Source organism: Lepidochelys olivacea (assembly GCF_965140295.1).
Source record: "Lepidochelys olivacea isolate rLepOli2 genome assembly, chromosome: 7".
Lineage (NCBI taxonomy): Eukaryota > Metazoa > Chordata > Testudines > Cheloniidae > Lepidochelys > Lepidochelys olivacea.
Window position 1 is genome coordinate 66,871,830 of NC_140417.1, and position 25,348 is coordinate 66,897,177.

Below are 25,348 nucleotides of genomic sequence, written 5' to 3' on the forward strand. Positions count from 1 at the left end.
ACGAACCTGCTTTGTGTGTTTACATTTAATGATATTTGTTTTCATACTGGGTTTTGTAAAAAAAAAACAAAAACCTTTCCCTTTCTGTAAAAACAGGGGGAATCACAGTTCAGTTAACCTCTGCCCCGACTCACCCCATTGTGCGTAGGTTTTTGCAGTGTATTCTCATATGTCCTACATGTTGCTTTCTTCAGATTAAGGCCCTTAATTTTAATACAACTTTGTGGGGTAATTATTTTTCCCAGTACTACTTTTAAAGCGAATAAATAAACAAAACTCACTGGAGGTGGTGAGACTTATTATACCATTGAGTTCTGAAGGAGTTGTTAACATGAGTGCTGTTGATGCAATCATATTGATGGTTGGAACTATTACAGTTTGATGTGCAGGCTTTGGCTGGCCATAGTAGAGTGTATGGATTTTTGACACAACAGTCAGTTCTGTTTCTTTTGTGTCACCTCCTCTTTAGACTCCTTAATTAACTGGCACAAAAGACTGCTCTGGTTTGCCATGCCAATGTACTTGATTGTTGCTTAATCTGGAAAATAAAGCATTCAAAAAGGATATCATTTAAAATGCCTCAGTGACCTGGTCAATTTATATTGGCTGCTTTGATCTAGTTTCATGTAAACCAGTATTTAAAATTGTAGTGTATTCATCTGGTGCAAATAGTGAGTTAAGAGAGGAGCTGGGTGGAATGTGTGCCAAGAACTAGATTGTAGTATTTATGATACTGACTAGAGTGACATTCCTAGACCCTGAGGTCACACCCTAAAGGGACCCTTCTCTAGGTCTGAGAATCTAGCTCAGTTTCTGCCCCACTGGTGATCACAGCTGTGTTTCTTGTGCTCCTCTTTCTCCACCTACCGAAGCCATTTGCATGACTGAAGACTAATCAGATTTCTGTCCCTTATTCTCCTCCCTTTACATACCTGCCTTCAGAGACCTTGCAGTGTGGCAGATCATAACCTAAAGTAGAGGAGGGCTAAGACAGCAGCCTCCAGAGCTTCTCAGCACCACTCCTGGAATGGACCAAAAAACTTCACTTGAAAACAACTTGAAGTACATACCTCTGATGTGGAAACAGACATTTTTTATTATAGAAATGCCTGGAAATCCCAACGGCGATCAGCCATCTGTTTTTTTTTCTTGACACTGTACAAACACATAAGACAGAGTCCCAGTCCTGATCTCTTGTGAATCATTATGCTTTTACCCCATAGACTATAACAGAAAATACATTTGAAACCATTGATATCCACTCTTTGCCATCTTGTTCCTATAGTTTCCATCCATTAATTTCCAGAGCTTCATTTTTATACTTTATTTATATGTTATAGATATCTGGATAGGACAAATATAAACTTGAAGCTAGTTATGGTTTTGCCTGGTAAGCTGCAGAATTAGATTCTTCTTTAAAAGCGTGCAGTGACTTCTGTTCTCTTCTTCTCCCTTTTGGATTATGCTAGTGTTAAGATTTCATGCATACTTGATGTTTCATCTCAAATGGTCTATAATAAATTTAGTCTGAATAAGCTGCACTTTTTATATATCATAAATTTTGCCTCATAATTTCACTAATACACTTCCTGCCACCCCCCACAGCATTTCAATTATGTACTGATAAACTCTTTGACATTTAGATACTACATCAGCTGGCTCAAGGGGGAGATGTGGGTCACACAGAGCTGTCAAGAGAGCGGTGTCTCTTTTATATCCAGTTGGATAGGAAGCTCCCAGCTGCTGAGAGTTCTGTGAAGTAGAGGGCAGTAGCGCAGAGCCTAGAAGTAAAGTGTATTTTCATCTTAATTAATGTGTGCAAAGCACTTTGAACATTTTCAGAAGTAGGTGAGTTTTGTCCCAGTTTTGCAATTGGGAAAACTGAGGCAGACAGGTTATGTGACTTGTCTTTTGTGTCCTCATGTGTTCTCCCCTCCCCCCCTCCCCCGCCACGGGTATGATAAAAAAGGAAGACACCCTGAATGCGCAAGAACTTCTTGTCTCAAGAGCTCTGTTGTGCAAAGCAGGCTGTATTATGCCTCAGTTGGTTCTGGAGAGTGGGCCATAATCTCCACACCCTAACATCAATCTGTACCTGGGTTGGGTATCTCCATAAGCTGGGAGCCCTGCTGCAATGTCAGGTTTTGTCAAAATCACCCCTAAATCACCCCTGGGGTTGACAACATGGGGGCACTGGTTCCCTTTAACCAGTAGGTAGAGTCCCCTTGGACAGTAGCTAGGTCTAGCACATGGGATCCTTTGGATAGTAGCATATAAGATGGCATTTCTACAATTTATATTGTTACATTTATATTCAGATGCCATTTATAAATAGTTAATAAAATAGTAAATAAATAGTTAATAAAAACTAAGAAATGGTTAGTAGATATTTTAATAAATGATAGTAGATATAAAGTTATACAGAACTTAATATAAAGTGGAAACTTAATATACAATGGAAACTTAATATAAAGTGACCCTACCATTCTCTTATTCAGCAACAAGTCATGGGCTTGATTCATAAATACTGGGTGAAATTCTGTGGATTGTGTTACCTAGGACGCTAGATTAGATGATCACAGTAAGCCTTTCTGGCCTTATAATCTGTGCATCCATTTTTCATGTACTTTGGTATTAATTTGTTTAGGTGTTCTCTAAAGCAGCCATCTAATCCATTGTAGTTTTGTATGAACCTGGCTGCTTAAAAAAAAAAAAGATTTGAATAGGTCTCTTCTTTATTAGTGAATAATGTAATTTAAAGAGTAGATATTCTCATTAGAAGACTTAATCTTGAATGTAATGGGGGAAAAAAAAAGGTCATTTGGCAAACCGCTTTATCCAGGATTTTCCTGTACTAGTTGAAACCATATGTTATTAATAACTGTTTACATAATCCACAAAAACTTGTGGGTAAATTGTAACTCAGAAACCTAAAAGGGGGGTAAACATGAGAGGAGACTGATCACAAGTCTAAATTCTAAAATGAACAGAAGGTTGCTGTAGCATTTCTACTCATTCCTTTTGATTGAGAAGGAATTGGTGAATTGTGAATGCTCTTCTGGAAAAGTGGTGTGTGGTTTTTTGTTGTTTTTTTGGGTGGTTGGGGGAAGTGATTGTATAAATCCCCTTCAGACTGCTAACTTCTGGCTGTTAGCCAGCTAGTTTAGTGAACAGGCTGGATTGATTACCCAAAACAGTTATTTTTGCTTTAATGCTGGTTTTGGTATGTATGGTGTCAGATAATTTACCTTCATATCTTTGCTAAATTTAGTTGCAGCAAGTGTATTTTATGCTGTGGTCTCTATGAAGGGAGAAGGAAAACGTATTTTTGACATATAGATACAGTAAACTGGTTAACAATCAAAAAAGACGTCAGTCTAGGTGGAATCCTCAAGCAAAGAATAGGCAGAAATGTGGCACTAGATTACACTATAAGAACCCCTTATCGTGTCTTTCAACAGAGAATCTCAAAGCTTCTTGCAAGCAACATGCAAATATCATGATTTCCCTGCAGGCTAGGTGGCATTGTCAATGTTATGCATGAGTAAGCTGAGAGACATAGGTGCTGATGACCCACTTACTCAGCAAGCCAGTGGCAGTGCTGGGACCAGAACATAGGAATCCTGTACCTCAATCCCAGCTCTAGCCACAACTTTTCCTCGGAGGACTGGTGGTTAATAGGAAACACGGAAATTTTTGGAGCAAAACTCCCATTCTCTCCTCTTTCCACCAAAATTTAAAATGATTTGAGAGGAAACCTTTGATGATAAAGGAAATGCCATTGCTTCCCCTTCCTAAATCACTAGGCTGAAAGTAAACATGATTAAGAGTATGTCTACACTGCAAGTGAAGGTGTGATTGCAGCTCGGGTAGGTATACCCATGCTAGCTTTAATCTAGCTATCACAGGCAGTGAAGATGTAGCAGTATGGGCAAGCAACCGGCGAATATACTGGAGTCTCTTTATATGAATCTATCTAGAACTTCAAGCTGTGATTCAAAACTGTTTTGCAGATGTTGTCTTGTTGATCACAAAAACAGTGCAATAAAACTGTATCAGGAAAGGTTTTACAATACATAATCAACCTACAGTTGCCATCAGCATTGGTTGAAGAGAGACTGGGAAATAGAGCTGGACTGCTGTGTTGCCAACATTCGTGATTTTATCATGAGTCTTGTGATGCTTTGTTTTACTTAAAGCCCCAGTTCCTGGAGTCATGTGACTATAAGAGAATATCAGCTGTCATTTAAAAAATGGAAAGTTTCTAACCAGTCTGGTTGCAGAGAAAAGCTTAAAAATATGACCCCAATACATCCTAAAGGCTCAAAAACTAAGGCAAATAAAAAGAAGCCCAAATGTATTATTTTGTAATAATATGAATTTGGGAGGAGGCTTGATTTCATTATTCATGAACATTTGAGGTTGCCGGTATTGAAATAGCTAGGTTTTTTTTTTAAACCCATGAATACAAAAATTATAAACTTGTTTTTTCAGATGACAGTCTCCTTACATGCTGACTGTTCAGGTTTGAAAAGGAAGCATTATTGATAATAAAAATCACTTTAAACTTGGAGCGCTTCACAGGCACACAGGAAGATACACACCATGGTGAGAAGGATTTACAAATCAAGGGCACAATCCTGCACACACTTACTCTCAGGCACAGTGCTTATGACTGAGGATGAGTCCTGGCTTCACCATCTTTGTCCCTTTCCCAATGCCAGCCTCAAAGCACTTTTTATGATCCCCTGCTTTAACAAGAACCTCTGCATCTACTTCTATACTGCTCCAATCGTGGAATGTCCCTCCTAAGCATCCGATGAAGTGGGTATTCACCCATAAAAGCTTATGCTCCAATACATCTGTTAGTCTATAAGGTGCCACAGGACTCTTTGCCACTTTTATAGATCCAGACTAACACAGCTACCCCTCTGATACTTCTCCTAAGATAGTCTGCCAAGCAGCTACCCTCCGCTCCATCCAGACCTAGTGCATTGCCAATAAGGAACTAACCAGGTGATCATAGCACAGTCCTGGGCATTTGGGGCATTTGGGGATAATCAATATAGTTCAACGTTAACCAAGGAAAAGAAAAGTGAAGAAATACAGTGTAGCAAGAACACTACCAATTAGCTAATGTAGCCTAGTACCCCTTTGCATGTCACTTGTATGTTTCCCTATTTCCCCCTACTGTGGTCTTTGTCAGAGGCTGTGATTTGGAGATCGTCTAGTAATAATAATAAATAGTTGTTTACAGGATAGACCTTTAATAAGTGGAGTTGGGGAAGATCAAATTTCTTTCCATTGTGAGGATAATGAGTGAAGTTCTATCTTTATTTTAGCTTAAACAACTTTTTATATGCTTCATTGTGACTTGTTTTTATGAAAGGTATTTTCCAGGTGGGCACCGTGGTCTAATGCAGTGGTGGGCAATCTGCGGCCCATCAGGGTAATCTGATTGGTAATCCAGGGTAATCCAGACTGCTGCGCTGGGCATCACAAAATGGGGAAGAGATGGCCAGCCCTCTGTGGAGATAGAGGTGGTTAGGGACCATTTAGAAAAGCTGGACGTGCACAAGTCCATAGGGCCGGACGAGTTGCATCCGAGAGTGCTGAAGGAATTGGCGGCTGTGATTGCAGAGCCATTGGCCATTATCTTTGAAAACTCTTGGCAAACCGGGGAAGTCCCGGATGACTGGAAAAAGGCTAATGTAGTGCCAATCTTTAAAAAAGGGAAGAAGGAGGATCCTGGGAACTACAGGCCAGTCAGCCTCACTTCAGTCCCTGGAAAAATCATGGAGCAGGTCCTCAAAGAATCAATCCTGAAGCACTTGCATGAGAGGAAAGTGATCAGGAACAGCCAGCATGGATTCACCAATCGGGCTCAACGGGTAGTGATCAATGGCTCCATATCTAGTTGGCAGCCGGTATCAAGTGGAGTACCCCAAGGGTCGGTCCTTGGGCCAGTTTTGTTCAATATCTTCATAAATGATCTGGAGGATGGTGTGGATTGCACTCTCAGCAAATTTGCGGATGATACTAAACTGGGAGGAGTGGTAGATACGCTGGAGGGGAGGGATAGGATACAGAAAGACCTAGACAAATTGGAGGATTGGGCCAAAAGAAATCTGATGAGGTTCAACAAGGATAAGTGCAGGGTCCTGCACGTAGGACGGAAGAACCCAATGCACAGCTACAGACTAGGGACCGAATGGCTAGGCAGCAGTTCTGCGGAAAAGGACCTAGGGGTGACAGTGGACGAGAAGCTGGATATGAGTCAGCAGTGTGCCCTTGTTGCCAAGAAGGCCAATGGCATTTTGGGATGTATAAGTAGGGGCATAGCGAGCAGATCGAGGGACGTGATCATTCCCCTCTATTGGACATTGGTGAGGCCTCATCTGGAGTACTGTGTCCAGTTTTGGGCCCCACACTTCAAGAAGGATGTGGATAAATTGGAGAGAGTCCAGCGAAGGGCAACAAAAATGATTAGGGGACTGGAACACATGAGTTATGAGGAGAGGCTGAGGGAGCTGGGATTGTTTAGCCTGCAGAAGAGAAGAATGAGGGGGGATTTGATAGCTGCTTTCAACTACCTGAAAGGGGGTTCCAAAGCGGATGGCTCTAGACTGTTCTCAATGGTAGCAGATGACAGAACGAGGAGTAATGGTCTCAAGTTGCAGTGGGGGAGGTTTAGATTGGATATTAGGAAAAACGTTTTCACTAGGAGGGTGGTGAAACACTGGAATGCGTTACCTAGGGAGGTGGTAGAATCTCCTTCCTTAGAGGTTTTTAAGGTCAGGCTTGACAAAGCCCTGGCTGGGATGATTTAACTGGGAATTGGTCCTGCTTTGAGCAGGGGGCTGGACTAGATGACCTTCTGGGGTCCCTTCCAACCCTGATATTCTATGATTCTATGATTGCAAGCTGACATTGACCGCCCACAGGCATGGCTTCCTGCAGCTCCCAGTGACTGTGGTTTGCCATTCCCGGCCAATGGGAGCTGCCCACCACTGGTCTAATGGCTTGAGCACAGATCTGGGAGCCAGGAATACATTCTAAACATCTCTGTGGATCTGGACGAATCACTCAACTTCTTCATGCCAAGTTTAGTGCTGCTGTGAATGCAAGTCTATGGAATTGCATCACATTATGCCAGTCAGGAATGTCTTCCTTTTATTATATATATTACCCATCAGTAAAATGGGGGTGATCATATGTATTCACCTGCTTCTCAGTGGGATCTGTGAGGATTAGTTATGTCTCTGTAGCACTGTATAGGTGGTAAGTTTTATTACAAAGGGTAAAATTGTGCAATTACGCCAGAGGAGCAGAGAGCTGCGGGTGTCTTGTTACACTTTCATAGCAGAACAGCTGTCTGATGAGCTTCCCTGACCTGTGCAGTTAAACCAGATTTCAGCACAGTTGTCTCATTTATGGGCCAGTCTGATTTCTGATGTCAGGATGTCTTATTTTCTAAGGGGTGGCTTAGGCATAAACAGCAGCCATTCAATGTGGTTTGCACTTTTCTTTCACTCTCCAATACCTTTCTTGGACACTCTGACTGCATTGCACTTGTACTTGCCAGAAGGCTTTCTTTTTGGCAGTGCAAGTCTTGATGCCCCATTCATCCACTTTTCCCACAACAGTGTTCGTTCTTTTTGTCCACATCAACCTCTATGCATGGAATGCACTTCCAAATAAGTCGAGTCACTATGGCCTCACTTTGCTCAAATCCCTCCTAAAGACGCAGTTCTTTCATGATGCCAACAAGAAGTAAATCAATAATAATAATCCTATTTATTCTCTTTTATGGGCTTCCCAGTGCATCTTGTCTATTCTTGAGTCTGTCTTATTTATATTGCAAGCTCTTTGGTAGAGGGCCTGGATGGATTTTTTTCTCTCTTGTACAGTGTTGAGCACACTGTCAGTGCTTAAACAGTAATTAATAGGATTATCTCCTCCTGGAACACTGCACCCCACTTTATCTGGATACTTGGGGGCACTTCACTTAAAGGTATCCTAATTCATTGAGAATGATATGAAGCATGTAAGGCAGTAGGAGTTCCCCTTCAGTGGCGCTCAATGTATGCTCTAAGGCCCTTGAGAGGTTAAGTTACAGTGACTGCTGAAGTTAATGAGAGTGAGTGATAAGAAAGAGGATTTACTTGTATTTCTATTAGGATCTATTAACAAGAATTTAATCAAGTGAGATCAAAACGTTATCACCTTGTGAGTGTCATTGTCAGCAAATGTAACAACAACGATGATTATTTTAGTGCTTTACCTTGGGGAAAAGTGGACATAAGAACATAATTTCAGACTTGTGCAGTGTATTTAGTTGCGTGACTCCCATTCATTTTAAAGGGATGTTATTAAATAGCTTAGGACCGTGTTGATTCACATGCTGTATCTGGCTTTCATCGTGGCATATATAAATTAACAGAATCCCTGTGCAAATAAATGCCCAATATTTAGGTTTTCTGTGATAAAAGAATGTTATTTATTTTAATGTCAGAAGTATAGGTCTGCACGTCTGAAAATGACTAGTTTTGAGTATCTCAGTTCTTACGTGCCCAGCTTGTGACACCATCAAGGAGCCTGATTTTCAAAAGCAGACTGCACCCTGTATTTTCTGAAAGCCAGGCTTCTTCAGTGTGTCTCAGTTTGGGCACTGAAAGGCACTAGTCACTTCTGAAAATTTAAGGTATACTTCAGTGTAAATGTTCCTATCAGATATGAACAATATTGTAATTATGTGAGAACCAAGTGGTGAAATTGGGGAGAAACTGATCCGATTAGTGTCATTGTGCAGTCTGAGTGAAATGCAGCACAGATGATGAACATGTCATTAGAATTTTAAAAAATGTTCACTTGAATGTAAGTTTAAAATATATAAAATCCTTATTTACGGCCTGATCCTGCCAATACATACTAGTAGACAATTCTGTTTGTGTTTGTTTTATATGTATTTAAATGTTGGCAGGATCAGGCCCTGAGGAGGTTAGTAATACATTATATTTATCTTGATGGTGTCCTGGTTAATGGAAGTTACTACTTGTGGCTAAAACATTGTGTGCCACTTAGAAAATGTGCTCATGCCACTTCAGTTTTCAGCCCTGGGATTAACATTGTGTATCTAAATCTCCCACAGACTGACCTGGAAATGTACCCCATAGTTATGTAAGAATAACATATTACAGATTGAGGAGGGGAGCATTTATCTCCACTGATAAAGAATAGACCCACATCTCATCCATATGAAAGCCATGATTTATGGTCTTTATCTGCCCTGTGAGGATTAAACTGTTTAGCCTGCTATTTGTTTTGTGTACTTAATTTGTACTTGTTTTATATGTATTAAAAGTCTCTTTTTTTTTTTATTATTTCGTAGCTCTGAAAAGAAGAGGAGAAGCTTCCTCAAAATATATTTTGTTAAATACAGTAGTTAATGCTGACACAATATTTTAAAAGAGGAAATGGAGAAAATGTACTAATTATTTCTCTTCCTTGCTATGAAGGAGATTCCTATTTAGCTTCAGATCTTAAATATTATGAACACTTAAAAGCCTGATGGTGGCATTCTACACACAGGGAGACAGGTGAGGGGGGGAGGCTACCAAAGAGACGAGGAACAAGAGGAATTCCACACAGACAAAAGTTTCAAATCTATACCAGGGCATCAACGTGGAAACTTTGGAAGATTCCTTTCAAGATCAAGTCGGTCTAAGGGAACGGAGAGATATACAAGGGACACGTGTGGATGGCAGGTTAGGCCAATCTGTAAGAAAATCAAGTTTGTGTGCAAAGAGTTATCCAGCTGTCTGAGGAAGATAGACAATCCTTGTTGGAGATTCAGTATTCAGAAGAACTGAAAGAACATTTTGCAAGGAACAGGCAGATTACAGGACAGTGTGCTGCCTTCTTGGAGCCAAGACAAGAGATGTCACTCCAAGATTGTATAGGCTTCTGAAGTTGAAGGGCAAGGATCCATTGGTGATGGTTCATATCGGCAGTAATGACAGGTTTCAGAGTAGCAGCCGTGTTAGTCTGTATTCGCAAAAAGAAAAGGAGGACTTGTGGCACCTTAGAGACTAACCAATTTATTTGAGCATAAGCTTTCGTGAGCTACAGCTCACTTCCTCAGATGCATATCGTGGAAACTGCAGCAGGCTTTATCGGCAGTAATGACACTGTGTTGCAGGATATCTCATAGACAATAGATGGCTTCAGGGAATTCAGAAGTATGCTGAAGAAAAAGCAATCTTCTGACATACTTCCTGTCCCACAAGCAAAGGAAGACAGAAGGTGGTAGATTATGGATGTGAACTGCTTGTTAGGTAAATGCTATAGGGTGGAGGGTTTTGGTTTTGCAGAACCCTGGTCCATCTTCTATTGGGAAAGGGTTGACTAGTTTGGATGGCATCCACCTCAATACAAGGGTGACCAATTTCTTTGGGAGTAGGCTGGCAACAGTAGTCAGGAGGGGGTTAAACTAAGAACCAAAAGGGAGGGTAAAAAGAGGGAAGATATGAACACTCAGTACAACATCAAGATGTTGAGAACTACATGAATCAAGGAACCAAAAGGATATAAAAAAGGCAATTCAAGAATTTCTTCATCTGCTAGGAACCTAAGTAACAAACAAGAGGAATTGGAATTGCTCATTTATGAGCATAGTTTCAGTCTAGTTGGTATTACTGAAACCTGGTGGGATGATTCACATGAGTGGAATGTTAAAGTCAATGGTTACAATCTATTTAGGAAGGATCAAGTGGGAAAAGGGGAGAGGGAATGGCACTCTGTCAAAAATGACCTTTTTCCAAGTCACTGATGCCTCAGAAGAAAATAATCTTGAATTCTTATGGATCATTGTCCTAACAGATAAAACACTGAGGTGTTGCTGCAGAGGGCACATGATGAGGGGAGTGGTAGGAGGAAGTGGCAATGTAGCCTCATATTTTTGTTTGATTGTGTGGTTTCTTTATGCCTTTGCAGTATTGCCATTTACTGATCTTGATGGTGTTCCAGGCGAGTACAGTAGGCTTCCCTTGTGAATGCTCTCCTCTGAGGTAGTCAGGTCCCCTGGAGATTTGGAGCAGTGTGAACTGCATGGCTGGGCCTTCCTTCAGATCCCATTCGTAGCTTGGGGATCGTGGGTAGTGAGATGCCGATCTAAGCTTGAGGCTTCAGTCAGCTGGGAAGGATGGGGAAGAGCTGATGCAGTGGTTCATGTGTTTGGAGCTCTTAGTGCAAGAACACTTCTTGCCTCAATATGACTTAAGTTTCTGAGGCTTTTTGGTATCAATAAAACATTTTTGATTCTTTTAAAAGCCAAACCGTATTATTGATACACTGTATCAGTCTTTATTTCTAAATGCTATAATCTATATTTTTTTCAAATATGTATATCAGTTACATACAAAAACCTAGATTCTGAGAGACCTAGAAGATGAATATCAAAAAAACAAACAAAACTTGCTAGTTCAAAATGTCTTGTTTATATGGAAACATGAAGGCATCTTGTCCAAGTGTATTTAGTGTCCTGTGAACCAGCATTCTGGGCCACAGTTGTGTGTGTTTGTGCCAGTTCAATGTCATGTGTCAGTAATTTTGCGGTAGACTGGCAGAGTCTCTGGGTTGAAACCAAATGTCGGTGGTTGGCAGGCTTGGCAGCCAGAATGTCTAATTGCAGCAGGGTATAAAGAACCCTTGTGTACTCTGACAGCACCATGGAAAATTTAGACTGCAAAGAAGTGAGATTATAAACGTGAAACTTTGTTCAAACCTTTCTCCCCCTCCCTTTAGCATAACAAAATTGGATTTGTTTTTGAAGTACGTTAAATATGGGGCATCCCTGTCTTAATGAAACCTGATCCCTATAATGTTTTAGAGAAGACCTTGGTGATTTAGTTTTTGGACTAAGTAGAGTTTTGGGTGATTTAGCCACTGGAGTTATTTTTAGAAAAACAGTGCCTTATCTCTCCTATGTTTTCATAAAGTTAACAGTTTAAGATATGATCGTTAAATAATTTTATCTGGGGAAAAACAGTGCTGTTTTCTCTCAGGTTTGAGGTAAAATAAGTGATCAAATTAATAATTCATTTTCAGGTGTCCAGGATGTAGTATAGAATTGGCTCTGTTCAGACCACAGTGCCATATGTGAAGAAGCAGCCAGCTCAATTATTGCATCATGCTCGTTAATAGCTTCCCTTCCCCCCACCCTTGTATTGAGTTTAATTGTAATCGCTTGCAGAGACCAAAAAGTACTGATGAAAGCTCCCAATGGCCGTGTGCTTTTTTAGAATGTTACCCTCTTGGGCAGATGCTGCTGTTATTAAAAGAAGACAGTCCCAGGAATGGAGGCAAAGGAAAGCCATCTGTATGTAGGGATTATTTACCATATTCTGTGTTGACGCCATACTTATGGTAAAAAATTTACTATCAACAAAAAGCCAGATGATCAATTTGTGTAAATGGGTGTAGCGCCATTGACCTTAGTGGAGTGACAGCACTTTGTACAGGCTGAAAATCTGGCCTAAAGAGTTTATTAAAGTCTTATCTTTCATGTTCTAGCTGTCTGGTTTTAGAGCTAATCATTTATGCAATAGAATTATGAATTCCTTCTTTTGCTTTCAGTCATCTTTTTGAAAAAGCAGCAACATACCTAGTAAAACCCCAGTATTGATGTTGAGCAATAACTGACATACAAATGCTTTGTACTTATGGAGCGGTAAAGAATAAAATGACCATGTGAAAATTTCTTTAGTCAAATTTTGACTAAACAACAATAAAAGAGTGTCCCTCTAGCACTCTGGGGAACCTTGGTAATATTTTAAAAATAGATGAATAAACAGATCCATCAGTGATTCCAGATCAGATCAAATAACTCAGGGACAAGGTACACGCACACAACCAAAAAAAATTGACTTCCCCACACACTGCTACCCAGCAGTGTTTACATCACTTTGGGGGTTTTAGACAGTAAAATATGCAGCCACTCAAAGAGTTGTGAAATTGACCAGAGCAATATACCTATCTGCTACTTCAAAAAATCCCAGTTTGTCCCTAGTAAGTCATGAATTACTAACAAGTAACCTCCCCCCACCCCCACCCCGCCCCGCCCCTTAAAGGACATCTGATCTTGGAGGGTTGTCACTGTGCTGCATTGGATACAAATCATACTAGTTTTATCTCTTTGCTACATAAAAAGAAAAAAATGTGTAAGTATTGCAAAAGGTCAGGTAGTTTTTGTCCAAGTAATACACTGCTCATGGCTTTAATATGATGCCTGTTTATGATTCTGCCATCTGCAGGAGTAGCAGCCTATCATAAAGTTACTGTATTGATCTGTCACTTGGGCTGTCTTGTCTGCCAAATGAAAGATGGCTTAAACTCATAACCCGAGCCAGCAGTTTTCTTATTGTGAGCCAGACAAAAATGCCATTGATCTTCTTTGCTGAAGTGTTCTTTTCACAGCTTGCCAGCACAAACACTCTGTTGTCCTTAGTCAGGGATAATTAGCTAATAATTTAATGCAACTGAGACAGCGGTCTTAGTTTAATTCAGCAGTGAAAGGATATGCAGTAACTTTTAAATGATGAGGTACCTTCTTTAAAGCTTGGCCATGTTAACAGGACTTGTCTCAACTTTTACACTCTCACTTTAGGTTTGATTTCCTTGGTACTAAAGAATAATGTACTTGTTACAGTGGCTAAGATGGGTTGTCAGTTTAGGTTTTATAGAAAAAACAAAAGACAGATGGAAGATTGGTATCTCTATCCTTGAGTTCTTGGTTACTAAGTAACACCTGAGCCTTATGATCACTTACTTAGTGAAATCAAATATTAGGTTGATTTAGATTCATCATGAAAACCCAATGATCTGTAAGCCACAAAGCTTACAGATTTAGTGATATCCAATCAATAGAGGGACTGCACCTATCTTCATCTTGTTAAAAAGATACTGTTAAGTTGGTTTAAACTCTAAATTTAGGTTTTATATCCCTCTTTTGAAAATGAGGTTTGCTAACCCAATGTGAAAATAAAGATATAACTGTGAATTCAGAAGTTTCTAGTGAACTTTGGGGCTGGGAGCATTAAAGGTATTCAGGCTGCTGCTCTGGATTTGTAAAACACATGCAGGCTTCACACAACACGGTGTGTGTATTTAGTTTACGTTTTTTTATAATTTGCTGTTTGGAAAGAGAGAGAGAAACTGAGATCCTGGTCCAGATCCTCAGATGCAATCAAGGAGCAGTCAGCACAGCTTTGGAGGAGGGCGATTAATATGGTATTAAACCATGTCTCTGTCCCTGTGCATCTGTGGCTGGGCCAACCCCTGGTATAAATTAGAGCAGCTCAAAGGCTTCCCTAATCTACAGTGGCTTCTTACAGCACCTACAGATTATCCGGGTACAGGGATACTTGGCCTCATCTCCTACTCTGGTTGCTAGGGAGGTAGTACTGATGGGGGATGATTTGTAATATGGGAGCTGCTATTGTGACTCTGTATCACTTTAAGGAAAAAAGTGATACTTTTTTTTTAAGGAAAAAAGTGATACTTTTCACAGGGTGTGTGTATGTGTCTCTTTTCAATGGTTCAGGTCTGATGGGTTTAGGTCTTTGAATGAGGGACTGGCTCAAAACTTCCCCAGGATCTGGCCCCCTGTGTGTTTCTTTTAGAATGTGTGTGGTTCTCATATTATAGCAATGAGAGCATTATAGACACCTAGTGAAAAAAAGCAAATATCACCCTTCTATAGATGTGATGTAAGGGTATTCACCTGTCCCTGATTTTAAAGGAAGTTCCTTTTTGGAGCTTAATATCCTGCATAATGTATCAAGTCAATAGAAGTGGCATTAATTATGCAGAGGGTCATATGCTGTTTTTTCTACTGTATTATTTTGCGTTATAGTTAAGACTGTGTTTGCAAAGAGGGGAGCAAAGCATACCTTAAGTTTTCCTGTATTGTTCACACTTACATTTAATGTCTGTGGAGCATGGGTGGGTATCCTAATTCTAGTTAAGAATGGGAGGTTAATCCATAGGGAATTTTAAAGTTGCTTTAAATTTGGGGATTTAGATTATTGTGTCTGAAACCACCTCAAAAATAGGCACAATTTACTATCCTGTTCTTTTGGTAAACTGCTTAGAACATATTTGTCAGATTTGGGAAACTGGTGTGCCAGTGTATGTCATTTTAACTGTCTGGCTATAAATAGAAATATTGGGATATATACGCCATAGTTGGCAATAATGTCCGTCTCTTAGATAGATTATAATAGTATTTCACAATTGCCTCTCTCTGAAGATTGCAATGTTCTGATGAATTATATCACTCTAACACTTGTGTCCTATCTTTGCAAATTGTTTAAGCTTTTCTTAATCTGTTATAATTTCCTTTTTTAACACACAGGCTAGAGAGTTGTATTTTTTAATAAAACAGAAAAATTAAGAATTTCTTTGTCTTTTTCTGAAGATTCCCAATTGCAAATGCAACTGATTTCAGGACTGCACTCCATCTGTCTAGGAAAGAAAAAAGACATTAGTAGTCCACACATGAGCAACTTATTAGTTCATTTGGTGAATGCAATACAGTGATTCAAGACTGATTTAAAATATTCATCCACAATTACTGGTGCAGCACAGTTCAAAGTGCTGCAAATCTGTGGGTTTGACTGAGAAATTTAACGAAAATAGCTGCAAATTGATTCTGTATGTAATTAATGAAACATTTCATTCTAATGTAAATATTTAATGCTTGGGTCTTGTTTTGCTTGTTTCCTTTCTCTCACTCATCCCTCCCAATCCCCTTTATATGTTTGTTTGCTCAGGGAGTGTGAGTGGGGGTGGGGAGGAATCCCCTGGATAGGGAATATTCATTCTGTGGAAATATACCTTAGCTGAGCTGCATCTTCTGCTGCCACAGCCGCTGATCTGAGAGGTCCTAAGGACTAACAATGTCCATGGACTTCAGTGAGAGTGACAAATTCTCGTCACTTTTCAGGATCAGACCCTGTGTTGTGGAGGGAATAGACAATGATATAGATTAACTGTTTAGGTGGGTGTGAGAAATGGGGTGCAAGGAGGTAGCTTTTGCCCTTAAATGCCACAGCAGTTTAACTGAATTTTGCCATCCTCATCAGTGGCAGAGTTTAGGAAGAGCCTGTAGTAAAACCTCAAAGATCCTGAGGCAAACTTCAGCTTGTTTTGGAATTATTGTCTTTCAAGTCAGTTCTGCACATTGGACAGAGATTTTGCAGTGTTTCCTGCTTTTAACTGCTTCTCTGTGTTGTTGACGGTTTAGAATTTCAGCGTGGGCCTGCTGACAGGGTTTGTCATGAGGGCAGGACCTGGATCCTAGTCTAAAGCTCTCCAAGATGATCAGAAACCCAAGATCTAGGGCTACCGGTTTGGGAGTACTTGCATAACTGCTTATTTGATTAAATCAGTGAGGAGAGTTCTTGACCATCATTTGTTGTAACTGAACAAATTGGAAGGCAATGGGGGAAAAAAGCCCTCAAGCTGCCTGCTTCTAGCCAACAAACCCCTGTATATGAAGGTTTTTCCTTTGAGGCATGGTTGTGTGACTAGTTGTTTTCTTCAGTGCTGGATTTATGTGACATTAATCCAGAGTAAAGGGCTTGGAACTGTAGACTCAAACTAGATAATGTGCTTGTATCTCCTTTAGGTTGTGATGCTGAAGCTTTTGCTCCTTTGTTCCCAGAAATAATGGGACTACTTATATGAGTAAGGGCTGCAAAACCAAACCTTCTACTGCTCTGTGCTGTGTATAGTGATACAGCCAACAGAAGGAGATGGATACAGTATTGTAATTTAGAATACTTTCTGCTGTGGTGAGCCAAAGTTGCAGATGCCTCACAGAAAAATGAGAAGGAAAAGGTTTGGCTGTGCACGTATACATGCAAGCAATATTTGGATATTCTTGTGTGAAATACCCCAGCTTCAGGATCCAGTTTGATATCTCAAGGCTTTTACATATCTGCTAACCAATGAGGTTAGTGGATGATATATAGACTTATAATAATATATATTGGTTGGCGGCAAAATTGAGTTATCAGAATTATGATTTTCTTCTGGCAGGTAGGCCTTGGTTTTGCTAATGCAGGCCTTTAGCTTACCACCTAACATTCTCCATTCTTTTTTTTTTTTTCCTACAAGAATGAAGGAGTTTAAACTTTGCAAAATGACGAAACCTCGCCATATCATTATTTGGGAGAAACTGAACTAAAACAGAACTTTTTGGTCCTTCAAATAAATTCCCGATAAATAATTCACCTAAATAAAGAATCCTGTTCTTATCTGATGCAAAACTAAAGCCCTTGTGCTGGCTGAAGTATTTCCGCACATGCATAAACTGTTGAAAAATTCAGTTTAACCAAAACAGCAATATTTTGTGAAAATATTTTGATTTTTTTTCAAAGTGTTTCATTTTTTTGAATAAAAATTTGGCAGTTTTCCAAAACACTTAGTTTCCTTTTTGGTTTAGTTTCTTGTTTTCTCTCACTTTTGCACCCCTTCCCTCCAGTTCTCCGCTCTTTCCCCACTTCCCCCTTCAGAGTGGGAGAGTTTTTTTTCCTGACCAAAATGAAGCAAATTTTTCCATTGATTAGCAATTTGTTTTAAAAAAGTGAGAAATCATTTATTTCAGTCATTTCTGAAAAAAAGAATGTTTCTTTTTTCAATAGTTTTAATGAAGTATACTTCTCTTTTTCAGTCAGCTATGGTAAAACACATTGGCTAAGTGCACTTATATATTAAACTCTTTGGAGAGTCCACACTGTTTTGCTCTGTGGTCCTTGAGTGGAGATACCAGAGGCTCTTTAAAAATCTATCCATGTGTGGCCAGAACTACTATGATAGATTTACTAGACCCAGCAAATAAAGTCTTAAATTTATTAGATGTTGGTATTTTATATCTTTAAATTTCGTTTAATCCACAATTAAAATGGCTTTCATGTCAACTCAGTTTCTGTCCAGATTACAGAATCATCCTATGAATTGTGCATGATTGATTGTTTCTGGACTCTCAAACCAAGTTAATTTGTCCTTTTTGAAACATTTTGGATTTTTTTTTGCCACTTTACATTAATAGCCTACGAATACGTAATTGCTATGTATAAAGTTAAAAGCATACATTCTGAAGGGTAATAATTTCGATAGTAAAGTTATGCTGTTAGCGTTTCACTGGAGAGAGAAATGAATGGTTAAAAACAAGCATGTCTAATCTTGTCTCAGTGTTTATGCACCCAGTAGCGATACTGTCATTTGAGAATTAAGTTTATAGCACATATTTGGGTGGGAGGCTCACTGCTGGATGCGGCAATAATCTACTTTAGGAGTACCGAAGACATTTTCTCTCCTCCCTACCTCCTCCCTGTGTTTGATATTGTATGTAAGTCTTGTTCATACATACTGCTTTCTTTCCTTGTTATCCTGCTCAGACCTTTTCTCTTAGCAGTAATAGCTGCTGAGCTACCTGGTGACTCATCTATATAATTAGTCTTTCCTTTAAGTGTAGTTTTAAGGGACTCCTTTCTGCCTACAGGTTATTTGGTATCCAACACATGCACCAAAAAAATCAGTAACTTCTGCTTCTCTGCAAATGTGTTCCTTGGCCATACGTAAAGAAGAATCTGATGCTCTAATAATGACAGAAGCAGAACCTTTTTGCATACAAACCACTTCTATTGCTCTGATAGACTGGGTGATAGTTTGTGTGTTTAGCTACAGTTGTGGGGGCGGGGAAGAGTTCAGTTAAATTAGAAATATGAAATAGACTAAGAATGCTCACGGTGGGGGTGGATGGCTGGTGCTTCTGGTAACAGGATACAGTGCGGGCTCTCCCATCTCAGTGGTTCAGCTCCAGCCAAGATTTGTAATGACTAGAGATGGGTAGGAAACATTTTTGCCACCATGTGAAAACTTTCACAGAATTTCTGAAATTTCCCTGTTCTACATGCAACTGACACCTTTCCAAAAACAAAAGAATTTCTTTTTTTGAGAGAGAGAGAATAGCTAATAGCCCAGTGATGAAGGTGCTCCCCTGGGATGTGGGGGGAAACAAATGCCAGTTCTTGCTCTCCCTGGTTCTCAACAGGGATTTGAACCTGGGTCCCCCACATCCCACGAGTATCCTAACCGCCATGCTATCGGCTACTTTGGGATGTCTCTCTTTGTTTCTCTTCTTGGACCTGTGCCATTGAAAAATGCTGAACCCGCTCTAGTGATAGTCAGTATTAGAGTGCTCTCCACACAAACGGTGCTTCACATGCACTGCACCTGACGGGTGGTAGCCCTTTCAGGTTGGTGGTTCTTGGAGGGCTAATTTGGACATGGCATTTTGATCTGACTGAACTGCAAAGCCAGGTTGCCTGGGTCATGGTCTTGGAACACTGACCTCCAGGTCCTCAAACAGCAGGGGGTCAGGGAACAGATTTGAAAAGCCTGCCCCGCTAATACGGGGATCATTGCAGAACTGGCTGGGAGTGGCTGAACGGCAGCAGAGCCTGGGTATTTTGATGGGTTGGAGGAGGCTACTTAAGACACATAGAGAAGTCTGAGGATTTATACGCTTTCATAAAAAACTAACAGAATGTTAAGGTTCCACTGTTAGGCACTTAGAAGTCAGGAAATTACAAAGTTAAGTTAATGTATATGCAGTACAGTACCGTCTGTGATTAGATGCTGTCTCTCAAATAATACAATCCAATGTATAAACTTCTATACGTAGGTGTAGCATCTTGTACAGAGCTAGTTGAAAATTTACCCTCATTATTTTGTGATGGAAATTGTTTTTGACAAAATGAAAAAAAAAATCTTTTAAAAATTGCCCACTTACTTTTAAACAAAAACAGGGTTTTGTTACAAAATGGAACATTTTTCAGCCATTGAAAACCAAAAATTTCCAGTTTTAAACCACTGGAAACCTGACAATGTTGACAAAATTTAAAAATGCATCAGTTTTTCACAGGGGAAAAAAATCCATTCCTGACCAGCTGTAATCTGTTAGTACTGCACCCACTAGGCAGTCGGTTATAGTCATTTAGGAGAAAAGTACATAGTAAGCTGTTTTTAAGTAATATGTTACGGTGTAAACGTAAAAAGTGCAAATTTGATAGCATGGATAAGCCACACAAGTGTACACCTAAGGCAGCTTCATAATCACTGCCTCATTGTGTAATCTGCACCTACAGAACCCTGTGCTCCTGTTGGAAGAGAAATTATGTAGCACATGGCTGTTGACGAAGGGTTCATTTATGCCTTTAGGGCACCAGCCCTCTGCTGGGAGGAGAAATAATGGTAAAGAAATAATGGATATAGAGCTATCACTGCCCTTAGTGGGAGCTCAGGGAAAACAGGTTGCCTCCCTGAAGCTCACAAGCATGCAGCAGGGTCTGCCCACAACTACAGGGAAAGAGACAGCCTGTGGCCCCTGTGCAGCCAGCCAGTTCCCTTGGCCGATGAATGGGGGTATCTAAGCCTGTCCTGTTTTTAAGGTGTTGTACAGGGAGTACACAAAGGGAGCAGTGCTTGTGCTTTGGAGAGAGCACAGACTGATGATGCGCTGCTATACAGGAAAACACCCATGTGCATTTTGAAAGAAGAGTTAACGAGGTTAGTTAAATCAAATAAATGGTCTTATTACATCTGTGCTGTGACAGGGCTCTTTGATCTATATCCATTATTTCTTTACCAGTATGGCACTTAAAATCTGTACCACTAGGTTCTTAGGCTTTTCTTCACTATAAAACTAGCAGACACTTCCCCCTTTTTAGGTGGGAGCTCTGTAAGGGCCTAAGAAATATGTAGAGAGTTTAAATGATGCTGAATATAAATTGCTACACCAAATTTTGCAGCAATAAAATTGCAAAAACTTTGCAAGCCTATAGAGGGCTCAGTTAACTAACTTATAACACAGTCTGCATAAAGAAGGTTATATTTGATGTTTAAAGATGCTATTTTGTACATATTTGTTTGTTTTCCTGAATACCATCGTACACTTGTGAGTTAACAATCTTATTTAGGAAGTGTGTCTGTTGAATGCTTCCGGTGTGGGATACAACTATAATACCGGATACGGTGTTTATGAATGAGGAGGCAAAGCTTCTGGCACACTAAACAGTTCATTCTGGTATTAGGGGTATTCCTGATTTGAATGGTATCATCCATTTTAATGAGAATATTAGTGGAATCGGTAATAACTCTAAAACCAGAATGAAATTTTTAGTTGCACCCACAGTAATTTAGGTCTCAGTGAGACTGTGGTTGTGTGCTTAAGGCACATGTGTAAGTTTTTGCAAGTTTGGGGGCTAACTGAGGCCATTTTGGTTTGCCCGGGGTGGGAGGGGATGTGATTGTTCTTCTGGCTGAGGAAGAATATCTTGTGTTCCTCAGCAGTGACCTCTTTGGATGACTATGGAGCAGAGTTGCTTGGCTCTGAGAAGAAGTTTTGACCATCCTGTGTCAAAAGGCTGGTAGCTGTGATGTCGGACCACTGTATGTGAGAGGAAGGGAAAGTCTTCTTTTCTTGTGAGCCGCATCAGTAGTTTCAGATTTTAAGATCCAACACTGGTTTTCCACTGAATGCATCCAATGAAGTGAGCTGTAGCTCACAAAAGCTTTTGCTCAAATAAATTTGTTAGTCTCTAAGGTGCCACAAGTCCTCCTTTTCTTTTAACACTGGATTGTGTCACTTCCCTATTTGTACCCTTTCACTGGCTTCCCTTGGCCTTCCAAGCTTTTGCTCAGCTCTTCTCCGGCTAAATCACTGCTTATTTCTCTCTGCTCACCTCTTTCTTTTTTTCCCTTCACAAGCCCCTCCTGTTTAAGAGCTCACTGTGTATCCTTCTCCCACTCTTGCCTTCAGACCTTCTTCCTTGCTGCCCTTTTGTGCTCGGAACAGGCTTTGTTCTAATCCCTCTTTAAAAAAACCCTGCTCCATAAGGCCTGACAATAAGCCACCGAGGAGATGCATTTAAATGAGAAATATGTTAAACTGGCCATCGTGCATGGTTTGCTCTGTGTGTGTCCTATGCACTCTCAAGCTATATTTTCCTTTCCTGTTGTTTACTCTTGCAGAATTGCTAATTACCAACCCCAAGTGTTCAAAAACCATGAGTTGGGCGCCCAAAATTGTGATTGGCTTAAAAGTCATTATACTTATAAACCGCGCGCTGTCACCCCACCCCGTGTTTTGGGTTCTTTTTATTTGTCTTGTGTTTTTCGAGCCTTTGGGGTGTGCACTCAGGTCACGTTTCTGAACTTTTCTGCACGACGATGGGGGCTAGAAATTGGACAACTGCCTTTCTGTTTCCGTTTTAAAAGAGATTTTCTTGTAATCACAGGATTCCAGGAGCTGAGGCTTAAAGAAAAACACGACATATTGTCAGACTCGTGATAAAATCACAAGAATTGGCAGACAACTCTGTTGTCTTTCCATCACCCCCACAACTTTCCTAGTCTGTATGTAATGTGTTGGTTATCCTTTCACATATTGATCTTAGACTGTCATCGCCTCAGAGCAGAGATTTTAGTTTTTTATAACTTGTAATGCACCACACATGCCTTTGGTACTAGAAATAATCTAATACCAAGTGCCTTGGATTTTAATGATTGAGCATTTCATAGTCAAGAAACTTTATTTAAAAAAAAAAAAAGTCTTCTTTGGGTCCCATAAACTGGTTATTGTGCTCCCTCTGCTGGCTCTACAGGAGCAGCAGATATACACTGTCTTCTCCAAGCCATGATTGCATTGACAGTGCTGACATGCAAACTGGAAGCTTTGTGAGGAGAGATTGTCCATGTTCGTATAACACAGTTCCTCTTCACAGTGCACTGCTTATACAACTGCCTCACTGGAAGTGCAGTACTTACATGAAAGTGACCAGAAGGACTGAGAGAAGTTTGTGATACTGAACCAATGGACTGGTGATAGCGAGTGTCAGTGGGGGTATAGGATATGGGTAGCATGGAAGAGATGGGTTTGGGCCAATTTTTTAAAAATCGATGGAGAATCCATAATGTGGGATCATTAATAATGCTTAATGCTTTTCAGCCATAGGTCTGAAAGCACTTTAAAAAGGAAGGTCAGTAGAATCATTCCCATTTTACAGATGGGGAAACTGAGGACCAGAGAGGTGAAGTGACTTACCCAGAATCACACACTGTGTCAGTGGCAGAACCTGAAATAGAACCCAGGACTCCTGACTCCTCTACTGAGTGGAACAAAAGTCTAAGCTCTAGTGGAAAGAAGTTAAAATTGTGGGGGGAGAGGGAAGGTATCTGTGGAAGGGAACAAATACATAATGGAGTTTTGAAGAGCTTATTGTATTGAAACTAAAAGATCAATTTTTCACCAATAGTGTCTGTCAAAATGCAGGCTTCTTAAAATGGTTATTTTTTACCTGGACAAGAAATACAGCCAAATCCGTTTTTGAGGCAGATTGTGTCTTTATGAAAATATACTTCTTTCAGTTGAGGATGCTGTTCTGAGCAAATAATTTAATTTTTAGCTTTTTTACTTTTTGTGAATTATCCATTAACAAACTAAATGCTCGTGCAATCCAAATAGGAAGTAATCATAACTTACATTTTTTCATTATTCTACATTTGTCATCTAACCCTGAATCTGGGTATTTTGCAGCATCTGAGTTGTTTCCTAACTCTCTGTTTTCAACTCCTAATAATTGATCATTAGCAGTTGCTGATTGACTGGGCACTGAAATCACATGGGGTATTTTCTGCTTGGGAAGACTGGCTTTTCATGAACGTTCTTGCAAACAAAAAATCATTGTGTAAAAGTTAGTTGAAAATTAATAAAAAGGATTACAAACTGTGTTTGTGTGTGAACAGTCTTCATTTTTTCTGCCCAGTATTCTCTGAGTTTTAGTGCCTATTAACAGGAGCCTATAAGGATATCTTGCTTGACTGCTGAGACAGCATGTAACAGAACCCATGTGCCAGTAAACATTCCCCTGTCCCTCCTTACAGTATTTCTTTTATGATTTAAACAGCATTTCCTAGAAGTCAAGGGGCCATGCCAAAGTAATCTGTAAATTTGCTTTGTTTTGCTTCAGACAGGGTAGTGTTTTGTGGTATTTTGTTATTTTGTCTCCTCCACCTAAACAAAGTTCAGGGTTGGATTTTTTTTTTTTAAACGATAGTTCATAACATTCAGCAAAGAGTCTCCATTAAGAGAATGAAAGAGAGTTCAGCATGGCATTTAACTGAAGAAAAAATATTTACCTTTTCAGGTTAATAAATCTGGATACTCACTTTAGTAGAATTCACTAACAGCTTCTCATCTTCATTTTACAGATGGGCAAACTTTGAGGTTCAAACTGCCATGTGACATGTGAAATCTTGTTCACCCTAATCCCACAACGAAACAGTGGAATTGCTGGTTATAGAAGCTGGGGTCCCAAATCTTAATCCTTTGCCCCCACATCTTGCTTTTTAGAACTTTTAAAGTTCCATGAGTTTTTGTAGATCTGCCGTAGCAGCTTAAATGCTTCGTTGTACCGATGAGGATGTGTGGGTAACGCATCTATATTTCATTGTAGGAAAATGGATCGTGTTATGTGAAGGCACTGAGAAAATAGTCATCAGATCCTGAGAGGAAGAAGGCACTTGTGGAACTCAGGTAGGAAGATTTTTATTCTCAGTTGGTAAAATACCTATGGGCCTCTTGTCTTTTCCAGCCAGTGCATCATGGTTTATGCTTTAACTACTCATCTGGTTGCTATCAAGGTTCATCAGCTCTTTTGAGAAGCAGTTCAATTGATGACAATGACAAAACACTGCAAGCAAAGCCCTTGGTATAAACATTCATTGGCTACCTGGGTTTAATTCTGTTGATACTAATATACAGTACAAACAAATTACGCGTGCACTGGCCTTTCCAGCTGTAAAAAGAGAGCAATAGCATATTCTGCACGCTCCCAGTAAACATGCACTTATAATAAACAAACTAGCAGTCCCTTAGTAGAAATTCAACAGTAGTTTCAATGAAGTGGTGTTTAGTATTTATATCCAGGAGTAGTGAGAAATGAAAAGTACACAACAAGTATTTTTTTGTTTATTTGTTTTTGTCATATTTAGTTATTTCCTTCAAACTTGTTCTACTCTCTTTGTTTGGTTCAATCTATGTTTTGTAGTAATTAAAACCCATAAGATGATAGGTTGTTGTGCCTCTGCCTTTGGCATAGTTCCAGAGTACCTGAGTGGATTTCAAGTGTTTTTGCAGCGTGGTTCATGTTTTGTCTTATGAATCAACTGCCCCCTCACTTGCTATCATGGGGACCATTTCCACTTCAACTCTCAAGAA

General features: G+C 39.9%; 1 protein-coding gene across 11 annotated transcripts in view; it reads left to right on the forward strand.

Annotated features, from left to right (window-relative positions):
- The window catches only part of ZMIZ1 (zinc finger MIZ-type containing 1), a 470,647-nt gene that overhangs the window by 135,775 nt on the left and 309,524 nt on the right, over positions 1-25,348 (forward strand). For all 11 annotated transcript variants that reach the window (XM_084633918.1, XM_084633910.1, XM_084633912.1 and 8 more), the window contains one exon: positions 24,585-24,664. The gene's annotated coding sequence lies outside the window, so the exon portion shown is untranslated. The remainder of the gene's footprint in view (positions 1-24,584; positions 24,665-25,348) is intronic.